Source organism: Phascolarctos cinereus, unplaced genomic scaffold, assembly GCF_003287225.1.
Source record: "Phascolarctos cinereus isolate Bilbo 61053 unplaced genomic scaffold, phaCin_HiC Scaffold_4;HRSCAF=312, whole genome shotgun sequence".
NCBI classification, from domain to species: Eukaryota; Metazoa; Chordata; class Mammalia; order Diprotodontia; family Phascolarctidae; genus Phascolarctos; species Phascolarctos cinereus.
In genome coordinates, this window is record NW_027555847.1 from 167,814,331 (window position 1) to 167,832,105 (window position 17,775).

The window sequence follows — 17,775 nt, forward strand, 5'->3', positions numbered from 1 at the left end:
TGATTTGTTGGTTTGTAGTTCTTTCCATTTACACTGCAGTTACCGTGTATAATGCTTTCTTGGTTCTGCTTATTTTACTCTGCATCAGTTCATATAGATCTTTCTATACTTCTCTGTATTAATCACACATTTTTTTTTTACAGCACAGTAATCTACATTCATACAGTACATTTTTTAGCCATTTCCCAATGATGGGCATCTACTTTGTTTCCAATTTGTAATCACAAAAATTACAGCTATAAATATTTTGGCATATAAATATTTGGCACTGTATGAGGACTGTCTTTACTATTATACTATATGTATATTTTTCCCAAATGTTTTTTTCCAAAATGGCTGTACCACTTCACAGCTCTACCAATAATGTATTAGTAAGCCTATCATTCTACAACCCCTCCAAAATTGTCTCCTGCCATTTTTTGTGTCTTTTTTTTTCCTTGCCAATTTGCAGAGTATGTAAAGTGAAACTTCAGGATTGTTTTGATTTGAAATTCTTTTTATTTTTGATTTAGAGCACCTTCCATGTGGTTGTGAATACTTTGCAATTCTTTTGAGAACTGTGCTTATAAAGGCTACTTATTGGGTAAGGGGCACTGACATATTAAGTGACTTGCTTAGGGTCACACAGTTAGTATCTCTCAGAGGCAGACTTGAACTTAGGTCTTCCATACTCTGGAGGCCAAATCTACCTACTACACCATACTGCCTTTCTATATTATATAAACTTTGTACTTATCTGTGTACATATTGTTTGGGAATCAGATAAGTGGCTAGAATGGCCAGGCTGTTGAAGGAGCTGGTCTGGAAGGAGAAACCTAAAGCTTAGGGATTTCCTATAGTTTATGTTAAATTGCAAAATCACTTTAATCATCAAGGTGAGGGAGGGGGTAAACTGGTTAGACCAAAATATCCTTTAGAAATTTTTTTCCCCCCAAGAATACTGCCTTTTTCATTATATTCCATTGCTTAAGTCAAGCCCAAATATGGAATCAAAACATCCCATTACCTCTGCATATGTGTGTATAGTGTGTATTGTTTTGAATATTTGATTGACAATATGGGATGCCTTTTGTAACTGTCAGTTTGGGTTAGGCTGACATTTTTCCTTGGATGAGTCTCATCTAGCCTTTTTTTTTTTTTTCAGATCTATCTCCAAGGAGCCCTCTTTAAGCCAGGATACATGCATCTACCTCTCCACCTCCCCACCTCCCCACTTTGTACCTTTAGTTAGCTGAAATTAAAATTCTAGTACATTGCATAACAACCACAAAAGATGAACCTTTAACTCACCTTTACCTCTCCCTTCCTCATTTTACAGATGAGCAAACTGGAAGATCAGAGAAGTGGAATGATTTGCTTAAGGTCACATAACCATTTTGCAGTACATGCCTGGAATAGAATTTCTTCCAACTCCCAGTCCTGTACTTTTTTCCAGTGAACCACCCATACCCTAAGCCATTATTAGCCACAAAAACTTTAGCTCAAATTAGGCCATCAGATTTTCAGGCATTTCATAGAGGAAGAGACATGAAACAAGGGCATTTTGAAGAGGGGAATCAATACAGACTGAGGCCTAAGACTGAACTGAAGAAGCAATTTCAGTATAGTGGAGAGAGAGCTAGCCTAAAACTCAGAAAGTCTTTCTAGACCACCTTCTGTCATCATTCAACCTATCAGTGCCCTAGGGGCTACGCAACTCTGAGAATATAAATTGCAGAACAAGTGATCATTTTGCATCAGAAGAGCACCCATATCATTTAAAGGAGAATTCTGGTTTCACTTTTTAAAACCTTCTAAAGATTAAAAGGCAAATGATGAGACTCTCTGGCAGCTAGTTAGAACTCTAGACACTCTGGGATCGGAAAAGGGAAATCAGCCAGAGTACAGGCACCTATACCTGTCCACGAGGGCAGCCTTGCCTGGTACCCACCAGATCCTTCACCATTTCTGCTTCATTTCTGGCAGCAGATTACTGATTAGGTTGGACTTGACAGCTTCAGCAAGAGGCAGTGCCCTTTTGGATCTGAGCAATATTGAAAATAAATATAGATTGTTTTCTATTGAATATACTGCCAACTGTTCTATAGATTAGTAAGTGATAGTGCTAGCTTTTCCTGGATCTTCAGGGGGCATAGACTGAATTTAATTCTGCTGGAACGCAGAAACAGCACAGGGATGTCAATCCCTAGGAACAGAACTGTGGTTCTCTTCTAAGGGCCTGGGGAAGATTAAGGAGAAGCAATTCAGCTATTATGAAGTCACACTCTCCTGGCCCCAATTCTCTCTTGCTGGCAGTCCTTAGGGGGCTCTCAGAAAGTGGCAGTTGGCCTTTATCTTTAAGGAGACAGCACTGGGGAGTCACCTTAGGCTGCCAAAATTTTAGAAACTGTCTCCCCACCTCCAGCTGCAGGCTAATCTGATACTGCTGTTTCCAGGCTTAAAATAAGAACTGGTTTGTTTCAAGGGGCTCAGGTACTTCTTTAAAGTACTTCTTTCTGGAGGCTATTAAGTGAGAAAGTATTTATACATAATAATATAGTTGATAGTGATGAAGAAGATGATAATGTTGATCTATGTGTATATGGCTCAAATCTCTTTCATGATCTCTTTTGATCTTCAATACAACAGAGGCAGCAACAAAATCCTCATTATACAGATGAGTCAATTGCAACAGAAAGGCTAAGAACCTTGTCTAAAGTTCCACAGCTAGTTAGGGACTAAGCTAGTAAGTAAAATCCTGGTGTTGTAACTCCTGGTCCAATGCTCTTTCCCTACACCGAAGTTATAATAGACAGCTTTCTGAAATGTACAAAAAACATTTTTTATACTTTGAATCTTGGTTTTCCACTGACTTCCAATATCAGGTCAGAGCTTCTTTATCTTTATTTCTAATGAAATTTCTTCAAATCTTTTTTTTTTAAAGATATCTGTCGACTTGCTAAAGTTTTCCAGCTTCTGTTCCAAAATGTATATTCCACTCCTTATCTCTTCCTTCACCTCTTTTTTTGACCTCCTTAACCACTTTGGGGCCTCTTGTGCCATTCTTATTTTCTAGGATTTGGGTTTTAGTTACAGTAGAATTATTCTTATTTTAATCACAAGACTTATTATAATTATGTGTACTTTTTATAAGTCTTGTACACAGTTGTCAAATTGTTCTTCCCAAAGCACAGGTCTGACTATGTCACTGAAGTTTTAGAAGCTCTTGCCTGGAGGATAAAATACAAGCTACTCTGCTTGTCTTTGAAAGCTCTTTATACCTATATTTCCAATCTTATATGTTACTCCCTTCATATCTTCTGTGGTCCAGCCAAACCAGTCTTCTTGCTCTTCCTTGGACATAATACTTCATCTTTCATCTCTGTTCCTTTTCACTGCCTAGTCCTCCATGCCATGAATGTACTTACTGCCTTCTCACCTCTGCCTCTTAGAATCCCTAGGTTCCTTTGAATCTCAGATCAAGTGTTATTTTCCATATGAGTTGCTTCCTTATGCCTCAGCTACTGGTATCCTCCCTTCAACACTACCTTGTATCCATTTCAAATCCACTTATAAATGCACATGTTGTGTCTGCTAAATTATAAACTTTTTGAGGTAAAGACTATTTTTCACTTTTGCATTTCTACCCTTAGAGTCTAGCAGGATGCTCACCAAAAGTGGATGTTAGCTAAAATGCCAAACGTATGTTTACCTAAAAGGCTATGTTACAGAGAACCGACACAAGGCAAGTGATCACATGGAGGTCAGAAGAAGGGGTACAAAGACACTCTCAAATTCTCTCTGAAGAATTAAATATCAATTGTGAGATGAGAGATGCTTGCGAAGGACTGCCCAGCATGGCATGCCCAAATCAAAGAAAGTATTGTACTCTTTGAGCAAAACAGAATTTCAGTAGCACAAAGAAAACATGAGATGTACAAACATAGAGACATCTCTATACTAAATGTTTAAACAGAGTATTTGTGCCTGTGGTAGGACCTATCGCAGCTGATATCGGACTGATCAGCTGCAGTTGAACATACTGTACCTTGACCCCAACATTGTGATGTTGTCGGTTCTCTTCAAGTATAAAGGACAAACAACAACAAATGTCTGCTGATTGAATGATTGATTGACTGGCCAAACCAGAGCAGTCTTAATTTGAGTCAATGATAATTTCATCTTTCAGAAGGGAAGAAGGACAAACTAGTGGAAATTCTCCTCTTGATCTAGTATCTTCCCTGCTTAACAAATTTACTTTGTATTTATTTTGTAAAATAAAAAAATGTGTATGCTCATATATTCCACCTGCTGTTAGATTCTGATCTTTTTCTCTCTTTAGCCAGAACATATGTTGTCTCCTCAACACCACTTTCATCGTTACATCCCCAGAGCCTAGCACAATGCCTTTCTTCTCCATGTCTCAAATGAGTGCCTCCTCATTTCATTTCCACCTACTAGAATCCGTAACTTCTTGTAAAGCTCAATTCCAATGTAACTCCCTGAATAGGAAGCCCATGCTGGGTACCCTCATTTGCTGGTGTTATCTCTTTTAAAATTAGTTGGGCTTTTTTTGTATTTTTTGTCCTCTGTCTGTCTGTCTCTCTCATATACACACATATACAAACCATATATTTGCATATGCCTTTTGTATGTGCAACATATGTAATTCTAATAATTCTCATAATTAAAAGAAGTGAATCATTTTCCAGTAATTAAAACTAGAACCCCAGAATAAAGAATAAAATGGTGGCACAAAGTCTCAGAATGGGATTAGATCAACATAGGGCCCAAAGTTGGCAAGGGGGCAAGTAAAATGGGAAATTATTAGGGCAGCTTTTGCTCTGTGTGTGTGTGTGTGTGTGTGTGTGTGTGTGTGTGTGTTTAAAATTTCTGTGGAGACTGCTCTGTGAAAATTCTTTTCTTTCACCTCTTTTGATTGTTGTTCATTTGTTTCATTTAGTATATTTTTTCCTGTTTTTTGAGGTAGTGAAGGTGAGAGCTACTGCTTTGAGCTGTTACCCTTCCCCACAAGACTTCACCTCACTTAGTTTCCGTTTTCTCATCTGTGAAATGACAGGGTTGGACTATATGATCTCTAACATTCTGTGATTCAATAAAGTCCATCTAGAGTCTAAATTCAGCATTTGCAGCCATTCCCCAACACTGCCACCCCCCTCATCTCCTCATAAATACCCTTTAGATGTTGATAAGTTCAGTGTTGAAGTAATATTTTACAGTTTCAAAATGATAAGTTAAGAAATTGGATGCATTTAGAGATGGGTCAGTTACACCCTCATAAAGTATGCAGGTCTTTTATAATTCATAAATATTTTCAAATGCTCTTTTGGTGTACAGGCTTTTGTTATGATTAGCTTGAAACATTAATGAGATATTCTCCCCTTTGCTTCACCTAAATTTCAGGGGGAAAGGCAGGAGAGGACCAATCCTGTGATAGGAAAATCAATGGATCAGAAGTCAGGAGATCTGGGTTCTAATGTCAGTTGGCTGATTTGCAAGTCAAGGGACCTGTCCCTTAGTCTCTTTGTCTGAAAAATGAAAGGAGTCAGAAGAATGATAAGTTCCGATCTAATTTTGACTTTCCATGATCTTTTTTTCTACTTTAGTGTACTAGTAATCATTTTTTTTACCAGCTGTTTATATACAAAAAATTGTCCCCATAACTTGTGTAACCCCCCCTGCCCAGTTCTTTAGATTGTTGAAACAGCCTGCATGCAGTTTCTTTCCCCACCTTTTCCTCCTTTACTGAAGGGGAATAAGAAGTTTGTTCTGTGTGCATGGAGGGTAGAACAGAACAGTTCCTCCTTTCCCCCCCCAACCACTGAAGTAGGTCACTCTCTACTTTTGGTGCAATCATTTAAGTACCTATTATTTAACAGGAGCTGTGCCAAGACCTAGGGATACAAAAAAAGTAGAGGGGCCCCTGCCTTCAAAGAGCTCACCTTCTTGTGGGGGAAACAACATGTACATAACAACATGTAAAAAGTACATAAATCAATACAAGGTCATTTTTGAGGGAGAGGACACTAGGAGCTGGCCAGTGGCCGTTAGGGAAGGCTTCACGTAGAAGGTGACAATTAGGCGAGTTCTGTTCTGAAGGAAACAAGGATTCTAAGAGTAGGGGAAAGAAGAACGTTCTAGTCATTGAGGGACAGTCTTTCATATGGTGTAAAGAGATGGTAGAATATAATGTGTGAGGAACAGTAAATAGGCCAGCATGTCCATATCATAGAATGTTCGGCGGGATGTAATAAGTAAAATGATTGGAATGGTAGAAAAGGGACATGTAGAGAAGAACTTTAAATGCCTGAAAGAGGAGTTTATATTTCATCCCAGTGGTAATTAGAAGCCACTAGAATATATTGAGTAGGAAGATAAAAAAGGCCAAACTTCTGCTTTATAAAAAAGAATTTTGTTGCCTGTAGAGTGGTTGGACTGGAGTGGATGAGACTGGAGGCAAGGAGACTAGATAGGAGACTGTTTTAAGGGTCTAGAAAAGGGGTAAAAAGGGCCTTAACTAGGGTGGTGGCTGTGTGAGTGGAGAGAAAGGGGTTGATGTTAGAGATGTTGTGGAGGTAGAAATATGTGGCACCTGATTGAATATATGGGCTAAGTGGGTAGATGGCTTTTTTTGAAGAATTTATCTGAGAATAGAAAAAGAGATGCAGAGCATTGTTAGTAAAGATTGTGAGATGTAGTGAGGTTTTTTTTTTAAAGATAGGAAGATTGTGGTGTGTTTATAGAATGAACAGAAGTGGAGACAGGCAAGAGAGAATTATAATTGGAGTAGTCTGGAGATGACAGAAAGGGATCAATCCAGGATTTACATAGGGAGGTTGGCCTTGATAAGGAGAAGGACAATCACTTCATCAGAGATTAAAGGAAGAAATACTGTAGAATGATATCAAGGATTGTGAGATAAAGAAAAAGGGACAAGAAAGAGCTCATGGCAAATGGCCTTGATTTTCTTGGTAAAGTATGAGGCAAATCCTTAGCTGACAGGATGCCATAGGAAGTATTGGGAGAGAAGACGAAATTTGGAACAACCACTGTGTTGAGTGGGTATAGCATCAGTTAGGAAGAACAAAATGATTGTCTTGCTGCAGTGAGAGATCAGCTGATATTAAATAACATAAAATTGTAATGGACCTATTAACATGTTTGTATGACTTCCTTCAAGTCCACTTAACAGTTCAGAGAAGACATATATTGGTAGCAATTCAGAGTTGGGGTTTTAAGAAGATGTGATTGGTGACAGGACAAGAGAGAAATAACAATCAATAGTAGAAGATAGTGTAGAGTTGAAGCCAAACCACTTAGGGACAGAGAGATTGGAATTTGAAGTGAAGAAGAAGAGGTTTAGGAGAAATAAGACACAGGGACAAAGGCAATGACAGGTATTATTATAATAATATACTAATATTATTATTATAAAGGAATTAACATTTGTGGATTATAGCAAAAGTCAAGGATGTGGCCTTCCTTGTATGTGGTTGAGGTGGAATGTAGATGTGAGTCATAGAAGTGAGTAGATTGAAGAATTGAGTTAATAGGGTGTTTGAGGCAACACCAATACATGTTAGAGTCCTCTAGCATGAAAGAAAGAGGTGGGATAGAGAGGGAGACTATAAACCAGTCCCCAAACTCTTTGTCATAGAAAGGAAAATGGGAGTCAGTAGATGACAAGTACTAGGATTTAAATTGGGTGATACATTTATATAGGGTGAGCTTTAAAGGAGGAGAGAAGTTGTGATAGAAGTAGAGTGAATGTCTGAAAGTGTCAAAATAGACCAGTGAGTCAGGGAGTAGTATTAGAGAAGGTACATCAGCCAGTACTGGAAAAGATGTCCCAACATACAATGTTACCTTGTAAAACTCAGGTCTTAGTGAGAGCCAGAAACTGGGAAGACCATGAAAAGAAGGGGTCTAATATGAAGGGAAGATTATTAATTATGTGGTGGGAGTTCCAAAGGGTACAGATGAAGGGGTAGGGAGATCATGGGTGGGACCTTGTTGGGGTATGGTTAAGGTGAATAGGAATGAATGAACAGGAAACAAGGATTGGGGAGGGGAATTTGCTTTTTGGCAGTTGGCCATTCAGTAACAGTGATTTTGAGTGGAAGAGCAGATGGGTATTTGCTAACCATTGCACAATGAGTCCAGGTAGAATTTCAATAGATCAGATGAACTCCACTAATGAAAGCAGGTAAGTAGAGTGTTCAAAGTCTTGATAATGCCAAAGAAAGAGGTTTTTTTTTCTACTAGGAAAATGGAGATTTGGTGGATATGTTTTCTAGGATACATGACCATAAGGAACAGTCAAGCCATATCAAGAACAATGAGTATTTTCTTAAGTAAGCAAATCCAGGTGAACACATGAGTATCTAGATCTGAAGTCAACTAGTTGTTGTTGTTTTTTTTTAATCTGGATAGAGGCAATGAAGGCAAGATATGTAAATTACCATGAAAGTCCTCATGATCTGAAGTCTATGAGGGTCTAGTACAAGAATTCTTAACCTGAGGCCCATGAACTTGTTTCTTTTTAGTTAACATAAATATATTTCAAGATAATTAGGTTCTTATGTAATCCTATATATTTTATGCATGGAAAAACATGAATTTTCAAAGAAGTTCATAAGCTTTGCCAGATTGCCAAAGGGATTTATTACACAAACAAGGATAAGAACCCCTGGTCTTACAGGTAAGAACCAACGATCACATTTGTGATCAGCAGAATTACTTTTGAGGACAAAGGGGTTATTATAACCAGAAATGATGCAAAGTTACCCTGAACTCACTATTAAATTTTCCTCTCCTGAAAAACAAATATTAAATTATATGTCTTTGGTATCTCTTCCCTTTTCTCTGACACTTTTCTCTAGCTCTCCTGCCCACAAGCATCCAGTGCTCATTGTCATGACCTTCCCTCTATCTCTTTGATCAAATGCTAGAGGGAAGAATCCTCAACCTCCATTAAAGCTCCATATATTGGTGCAATTAAAGAATGACTTCTGAGATTGAAACTGTCACTCTTTACTATTAGAATGGCATGTAAGTGGAGAGGCAGAGCCAAGATGGAGGAGTAAAGGCAGGAACTTGACTGAGCTTTTCCCCAAATCCCTCCAAATACCTTTATAGTGGAGGGGAAGAGGTGGGAGGTGAAGGGGAATGAGTGAACCTTACTCTCATCAGAATTAGCTCAAAAGGGGAATAACATACACACACAATTGGGTGTAGAAATCTGTCTTACCCTACAAAAGACCTGCACAACTTGGCAGTAGGTAGGGGCTAGAATTATAATAGACTAAACTTCTTCGGGCCTCAGATAGGTTTTTAGTGGCTCACCTTCCAAGTAAAGGTATGATTAGTGATTAAACTATTTTGCAAATAAACCATATTTTAAAAAGGGAAATTTCAATTAATATTAATTAATTACATTTTGTTTTGCTTTATTTTGGTGAGGCGATCAAGGTCAAGTGACTTGTCCAGGGTCACACAGCTAGTAAGTTTCTGAGGCTGGATTTGAACTCAGGTCCTCCTGACTCCAAGGCCGGAGCTCTATTTACTGCAACACCTAGCTGCCCCATTAATTACATTTATTACTTAGGATTTTTATTTATCATAAAATCACATTATTGTTAAAAATTACTTTGCTAAGTGGTATAAGTTTCAACACATTTTTCAAGTTTTCTTACTGTTTACATTTAGTTAATGGAACATATTACATTTCTTGTCAGCAATCAATTTATTGTATTCTGGAATCATATTTGAAATTGATTTCTTTAGAAATCTGAAAACTAACATTGGTAGCTGCCTAATTTCCTGCGTTTATTTTCTTGAAAAACCATTGTTCCCCACTGAGATTTTTCAACAATTTGAATGCTATAATTTGTTTTTCGTTGGTGTTCAATTTGCTTAAATCAGAATGTTTTGATTGAAAATAGTGATGAAGATTGTGTTCCTTCAGCATGCTTATTACTTTTCAGCAAACAAGGCACAATATTTTGTCTCTCATACAAGTAAACAAGTATGTGTTTGTCCACTCTGGATTAAACACTCTATGTTCTGATTCGATCTTCTGTTTCTTTTTATCACCAATTTTACAGTCACCCCAAAAACTTTAATGTTAGAACCAAAAAATCTCCACAGCAACTGCTCACATACAAAGAGATACTAAACTGAGTGTCTGACCTTGGAGAGAGAGTCAGACACTCATGCAGCTTGGAGGACGTCCATGCAGAGAGGGCGGAAGAAGCCCTCGAATTGTTGCCACTTGTCCCATAGTGAGTGTCAATTACATTGGCGCGTGGCTGCAATTGCTTTGTCTCTGTTTAATTCCAGTAATTACCAGAAACACAGCAAAAAGATATGACTTCTGCTCTTCTCAGACTAGAGACAGACTGATGATGGCTGGTTGTTGTGGGTCACATGACAAACAGGAGAAAGTGTGCAGTGGCAACCCACCATTACATGATGGACACAATAGTGACTAGTGGAAGATGGGTTAAGTGGGTATAGACAAAGTACTCATTACATTTTTTTAAAATATAAATTTATTTATTTTTAGTTTTCAACATTTACTTCCACAAGTTTTTGAGTTCTACATTTTCACCCCATCTCGCCCCTCCCTCCACCCCAAGATGGCATGCATTCTGAATATCCCTTCCCCTAGTCTGCCCTCTCTTCTTTCTCTTCCCTGCTTCTCTTATCCCCTTCCCTTTCTATTTTCCTGTAAGGCAGGATAGATTTCTGTATCCCATTTCCTGTATTTGTTATTTCCCAGTTGCATGTGAAAACATTTTTTTTAAACATACATTTTTTAAAACTTTGGGTTCCAAATTTTCTCCCTTCCTCCCTCTCCACCCACCATCATTGAAAAGGCAAGCAACTCAAAATAGGTTATACATGTGCAGTTATGCAAAACACTTCCGTAGTAGACATGTTGTGAAAAACTAACTCTATTTCCCTTAATTCTATCCTGCTCTCCCATTTATTCTATTATTTCTTTTGACCCTGTCCCTCCTCAGAAGTATTTGCTTCTAATTACCCCCTTTCCCAATCTGCCCTCCTCTCTATCATCCCCCTGCTCTCTTGTCCCCTTCTCCCCCTATTTTCCTGTAGGGTAAGACAGATTTCCATACCCAATTGAATGTGTATGTTATTCCCTCCTTAAGCCAAATCCTATGAGAATAAGATTCACTCATTCCCTCTCTCCTTCCCCTGTTTCCCCTCCACTGTAAGAGCCTTTTCTTTTCTGTTTTTTTTGTGAGATAATTTACCCCATTCTACCTCTCCCTTTCTTCTTCTCCTAGTATAATCCTCTCTCATCCCTTAATTTTATTCTCCAGAAATAACCCCTTAATCTTCAACTTACCCTGTGCTCTCTGTCTGTCTGTCTATCTGTCTATCTATCTATCTATCTATCTATCTATCTATCTATCTATCTATCTATCTATCTTTCTTTCTTTCTATCTATCCATACACATAATTTTTGCCCACCAATTATCCTAATACTGACAAAGGTCTTATGAGTTATAAATATCATCTTTCCATGCAGGAATGTAAACAGTTCAACCTTAATAAGTCTCTTATGATTTCTCTTTCCTGTTTACCTCTTCATGTTCCACTTGAGTCTTGTATTTGAAAGTCAAATTTTCTATTCAGCTCTGGTCTTTTCATCAAAAATGCTTGAAAGTCCTTTATTTCACTGAATGACCATTTCCCCCCCTGAAGGATTATACTCAGTTTTGCTGGGTAGGTGATTCTTGATTGTAATTCTATCTCCTTTGCCCTCCAGAATATTATATTCCATGCCCTGCGGTCCTTTAACATACAAGCTGCTAAATCTTGTGTTATCCTGATTGTGTTTCCACAATACTTGAATTGTTTCTTTCTGGCAGCTTGTAATATTTTCTCCTTGACCTGGAAACTCTGAAATTTGGCTACAATGTGCCTAGAAGTTGTCCTTTGGGAATCTCTTTCAGGAGGAGATTGGTGGATTCTTTTGATTTCTATTTTGCCCTCTGGTTCTATAATATCAGGGCAATTTTCCTTGATAATTTCTTGAAAGATGATGTCTAGGCTCTTTTTTTTGATCATAGCTTTCAGATAGCCCAATAATTTTTAAATTCTTTCTCCTGGATCTATTTTCCAGGTCAGTTGTTTTTCCAATGAGACATTTCACATTGTCTTCTATTTTTTTATTCTTTTGGATTGTTTTACAGTGTCTTGATTTCTCATAAAGTCACTATCTTCCAATTGCTCTATTCTAATTTTTAGGGAAGTATTTTCTTCAGTAATCTTTTGGACTTCCTTTTCCATTTGGCCAATTTTTCTTTTTAGGGCATTCCTCTCCTCATTGGCTTTTTGGACCTCTTTTGCCATTAGGGTTAGGCTATTTTTTAAGGTGTTATTTTCTTCAGTATTTTTTTTTGGGTCTCCTTTAGCAAGCTGTTGACTTGTTTTTCATGATTTTCTTGTATCACTTTCATTTCTCTTCCCAGTTTTTCCTCTACTTCTCTTACTTGTGTCTCAAAATCCCTTTTGAGCTCTTCCAAGGCCTGGGACTGATTCATATTTTTGTTGGAGGCTTTGGATGTAGGAGCTTTGACTTTGTTGTCTTCTTCTGGTTGTATATTTTGATCTTCCTTGTCACCAAAGTAAGATAACATAGTCTGACTCGTTTCGCACTGCTTGCTCAGTTTCCCAGCCAATTACTTGAGTTTTAAACTCTTTGTTAAGGTAAGAGTCTGCTTCCAATGTGGAGAATGTACTGTCCCAAGCTTCCAGGGTTTCTATAGCTGTTTTCAGAGATACTTGTAGGGACCTGAAAATTTTCAGTTCTTCCAAAGTGGTATGACAAGGGGCGAGGTGTTTACTACTTTCCTGGCCTGTGCTCTGGTCTATTAGTGACCACAAGCACTCCTTTCTGTCTTGGAACTGTGAAGAGAGTTTTTCTCCACAGTCACTACAAGCTCCACCACACCAGCACTCTTCCTCACCCCAGGACCGCCTCCCAGAGCTGTGACTCAGATCCAAGCACAGGCAAAGTAAGAGATTCCTGCCTCAGCACTGGCAAAGAGATTCCTGCAATCCTCTGTGATCAGCCACTGGATTTCCCCTCAGTCTGCGGGCCGGAAGCTGAAGAGGCAGCCCCCACCTCAGGCCACATTTGGGGAATGGAGCTGAGACCCTGTTCTCCTCTTTCAGCACAGCAGAAACAGACTTTTCTCAGTGACCTTCTAAGTTGTCTGTGGTGTTCATGGGTTGAGAGGTCTGGAAACCCCGACAGATGCCTGCAATTCCGTCCTCTGAGGTCTGCTCCAGGTTCACTGCGGCCTGGGCGCTCACGCCGCACTGAGCTCTGCTCCCATCCTGGTGCAATATACCTTTCTGATGAATCATCCAGGTTGGCTTGGGCTGGAAATTTGTTTCATTCTGTCTTTTTGTGGGTTCTGCTGCTTTAGAATTTGTTTAGAGCCATTTTTTTGGTATTTGGAGGGGTTTGGGGGAGAGCTCAAGCAAGTCACTGCTTTCACTCCACCATCTTGGCTCTGCCCCATACTCATTACATTTTTATTTTCTTTATATCCTCTACATTTTTCGCAGGTCACCCAGAATCCTTTGGCAGGCTGCAAGTGTCCCACAGGCTGTATTTTGTGCAGGCCTGCTCTGCAGGAATATATGAGGAGAAGGGGATAAGAGAAGGGGGGGTGATAGAAGGGAGGGCAGACTGGGAAAGGGGGTAGTAACAAGCAAAACACTTTTGAGGAGGGATAGGTGAAAGGAGAGAGAGAATAGAATAAATGGGGGTAGAAGGAATAGGATGGAGGGAAATACAGTTAGTGAAAATCACTGAAAAAAAAATTTGAAGCGAGTTTCTCTGGTAAAGGCTCATTTCTCAAACATATAGAGAATTGTGTCAAATTTACAAAAAATAAGAGCCATTTGATTAGATAAGAGCTGTTTTGATAAATGATCAAAAGATGTAATGAGTTTTCAGATGAAGTAATCAAAGCTATCTATAGCCATATGAAAAAATATTGTTACTCACTATTGATTGGAGAAAGACAAATTGAAACAATTCTGAGGTACTACCTCATACCTATTAGATTGGCTAACAGGATAGAAAAGTAAAATGACAAATATTGGAAGAGAAGTGGGAAAAATAAGACATTAATGCATTGTTGATAGAGTGGTGAACTGATTTAATCATTCTGTAGAGCAATTTGCAGCTATGCCCAAAGGGCTATAAAACCAGGCACACCCTTTGACCTAGCAATACTATTACTAGAGGTCTATATCCCAAAAGAGATAAAAAACAAAAAGGAAAGAGACCTCTAGGTACAAAAATATTCACAGCAGCTCTTCTCTGGGAGTAAATAATTAGAAATTGAGGGGATGCCCATCAATTAGGGAATGGCTAAACAAATTGTTGTGTGTGATTATGGTGGAATACTATGCACTATAAGAAATGATGAGCAGGGTGCTTTCAGAAAAACCTGGAAAGAGTTGCATGGCTGATACAAAATGAAATGTACCATGTACAAAGTAACAGCAATATTTTAAGATGATCAGCTGTGAATGACAGCTATTCTCAGCAAAGCAATGATCCAAGACAACCCTGAAGGACTTATGATGAAAAATGTTATCCGTCTCCAGACAAAGAATTGATGGTCCTAATGTAGATTAAAGCATATTTTTTACTGTCTTTATTTTTTCTTGGGTTTCTTTCTATGTTTTCTTTCACAATATGACTATTATGGATGTGGTTTGCAAGACTACATATGTATAACCTATATTGAATTGCTTGCCTCCTCAAAGAGGGGGGCTGGAGAGGGAAGAAGGTAGATGATTTGGAACTCAAAGTTTTAAAAACAAATGTTAAAATTATTTTTACATGTAACTGGGGAAAAAATACTAAACATATAAAAACAAAACAAAACCACAAAAAAAGAATACGTAAGAAAAAAATCTATTTTGTTAGAAGAATACTTTAAACCAACTCACCTGCCACAATTGAAGACTTCTCAGAGATGTTCCCAAAGGTGAGAAGATGACAATTTAAGATTCAAAATCTGACACATCTTTCTTTGTTGTCATTATCAGATGAAGGATGGGGTCGGCTATGTCATTGGAAATTAAATGTGTGACAGCCCATTCAGACAACAAGGTGACTCTCTTTAATTACTTCCATCTATCAATGGCCCCATTTTTCCTGTTTATAATAATCCATGTGCATAGCACTTGACAGTTTCCACAACTTCGTTATTAGTTATTATCTCTTTTCAACCCCACAACCCTGTGAGTCTGGGAGCACAGAGATTATTTCCATTTAATAGATAAGAAACTGGGACTTTTGAGAGGTTTTTAGAGGCATCTTGCCAAGGGCCAAACAGCTAAAAAGGTGTCATAGCCAAGAGTGGATAGCCAGAGATGTTAACCTATGAGTCCAGTGTTCTTTCCACTCTCCCTCAGCAGCTTTATTTTGTCAAGGACTAAGCCTGGATATGCTGAAGTAAAATTAAACTATCACAGAAGATAACACTATACTAAGAAACTGGACTCAACAAAACTTTTCTAAACACGTGTGCTAAAAATTTCTCAGTAGGCTCATAGAACTCAATTTTGTAAAAGGACTTATGACCTTCTAGTCGAATTCCTGTATTTTTATAGATGAGAAAACTAGGGTCAATAGAGATGTCACCACCACACAGGTAGTAAGTAGCAGTGCCAAGATTCAAACTGAAGTGCTTTAACATCCAAATGATCAGAGAGGCTGCCTCTTATAGTGGAAAAAAGTCCTGAACCTGAGTCAGAGAAACTGGAGTTAAGTATTAGACCTGCTACTGTATCACCTTAGTTAAGTCATTTCACTTCTCTGGACCTCAGTTTTCAAGATAATTGAAATTAAGGATTTGGACTAGATGACGACTACATTCCCTTCCAACTTTAAATCAATAATTCTGTGATACAGCGTTTATTTCTTATCTTATCTTCCTTCTAGTGTCACAGTTACCGATAACCCAAATAAACAAGTCCTTAAAGTCCTTGGCACTGTCAAATAGTTCAACACTAAATCAGATATGGCTTTATTTAAATATAGAAATGACACTAAAGAAGATACATTACCATCTGCCTTGCCACTTCTTGTGGTGGACCACTGGACCTTTCCGTCTGCCCTGCAGCTGAATCTCCTGTGTATATTTATTTCTGCTGTTAGAATGTGAGATCCTTAAAAGCAGGGACTGTCTTGATTTTATTTGTATTCTCAGCACCTAGCATAGTGCTTAAGAAATACTTTTTTTTTTAATTCATACTCTCAGACTCTAAAGATTTTTAAGCATATAATCTTCGTGTCAGAGACAGCAGTGCATGAAGAGTCTGGCTTACTCTAGGGTGTTATTTGTCTGGACTAGTATCCTTCCCTTAGAAACCTAGGGACATCTTCTTGGACCTTCTCCTCCCATATATTGTGTGATCCAGTGACACGGCCTCCTTTTTGTTTCTTGCACAAGACACTCCACGTCCTACCCTGGGCATTTTCATTGGCTGATCCCCATGCCTATCATTCTCTCTCTCCTTTTTTCCACCTCCTGTCTTCCCTGGCTTCCTTCAAGTCCCAGCTAAAATCCCACCTTCTACAAAAAATCTTTCTGATCCCCATTAATGCTAGTGCCTTCCCTCTACTCGTTATCTCTGATTTATTCTGCATATATCTTGCTTGAACATAGTTTGTTTGCAAGTTATCTCCCTTATTAGACTCTGAACTCCTTGAGGATAATGGACTGTCTTTTGCCTTCCTTTGCATCTCCAGTACTTAGCACAGTGCCTGGCACATAATAGGTATTTAATAAATACTTACTGATTGACATCTCTCCATTAGACAATGGCCACTAGTTCTATTTGCCAGCATTCCAGACACAGTTCATAAAATATTTTATGAAAAAAATAGAAAAATCAACAAGAGCATACAATGTATGGGCAAATTACAAGTTGCACTGATTCCCAGAGTGTTCCATAATGTCTTAGCATCCTCCAAGTTAGTACTCCTGGATGTCACTCAATCACCACTACAATATTGTCTGTTGTATTGCTTTTCATTGTTATATTGTCCTTGTTCAGGTAGTCTGTTAATCTCTCTGTTAGCACAGTCCTTCTGATTTCACATCCCTTACCTCCATGGATCTTTAAACCTACTAAGCTCCTTCAAAACAAGATTCATAACCTCTGTCTTCTCAATAATGCCTAGCGAGGTGCTAAGCATATGCTAAGATCTTAATGCAAATATGCTTGTAAAATTGAACTTATTTAAATTGAAATATGAAAAAAAAATTTCTACCATCACCCTTTTCAGTAGAGGAACTTGAAACCTAAAGGAGGGAAATGATTTGACCAAAGTAACATAGCTCTGCGAATCTGGGCAAGTTACCTTAACCTTTCAAAGCTAGCCAGATGCGAAAGTGGAAAGAGTACTGGGCCTAGAGTCAAGAAGTCCTGAGCTCAAATGAGGCCTCAGACACATACTAGCTCTGTGACCCTGGGCAAGTCACTTAACTTCTGTTTGCCTCAGTTTCCTCAGTTGTAAAATGAGGATAATTGTAGTACTTACTTTCCAGGGTTGTTGTTTGCATCAAATGAGATAATATTTATAAAGTACCTGGGACATAAGAGTTTAGTAAATGCTTGTTTCCTTCTTATTACTCCTCATATATTTCTCTTACACTCCATTTAGTTTGTAAGTTCCTTGAGGGCAAATACTATTTTTGTGTTTTT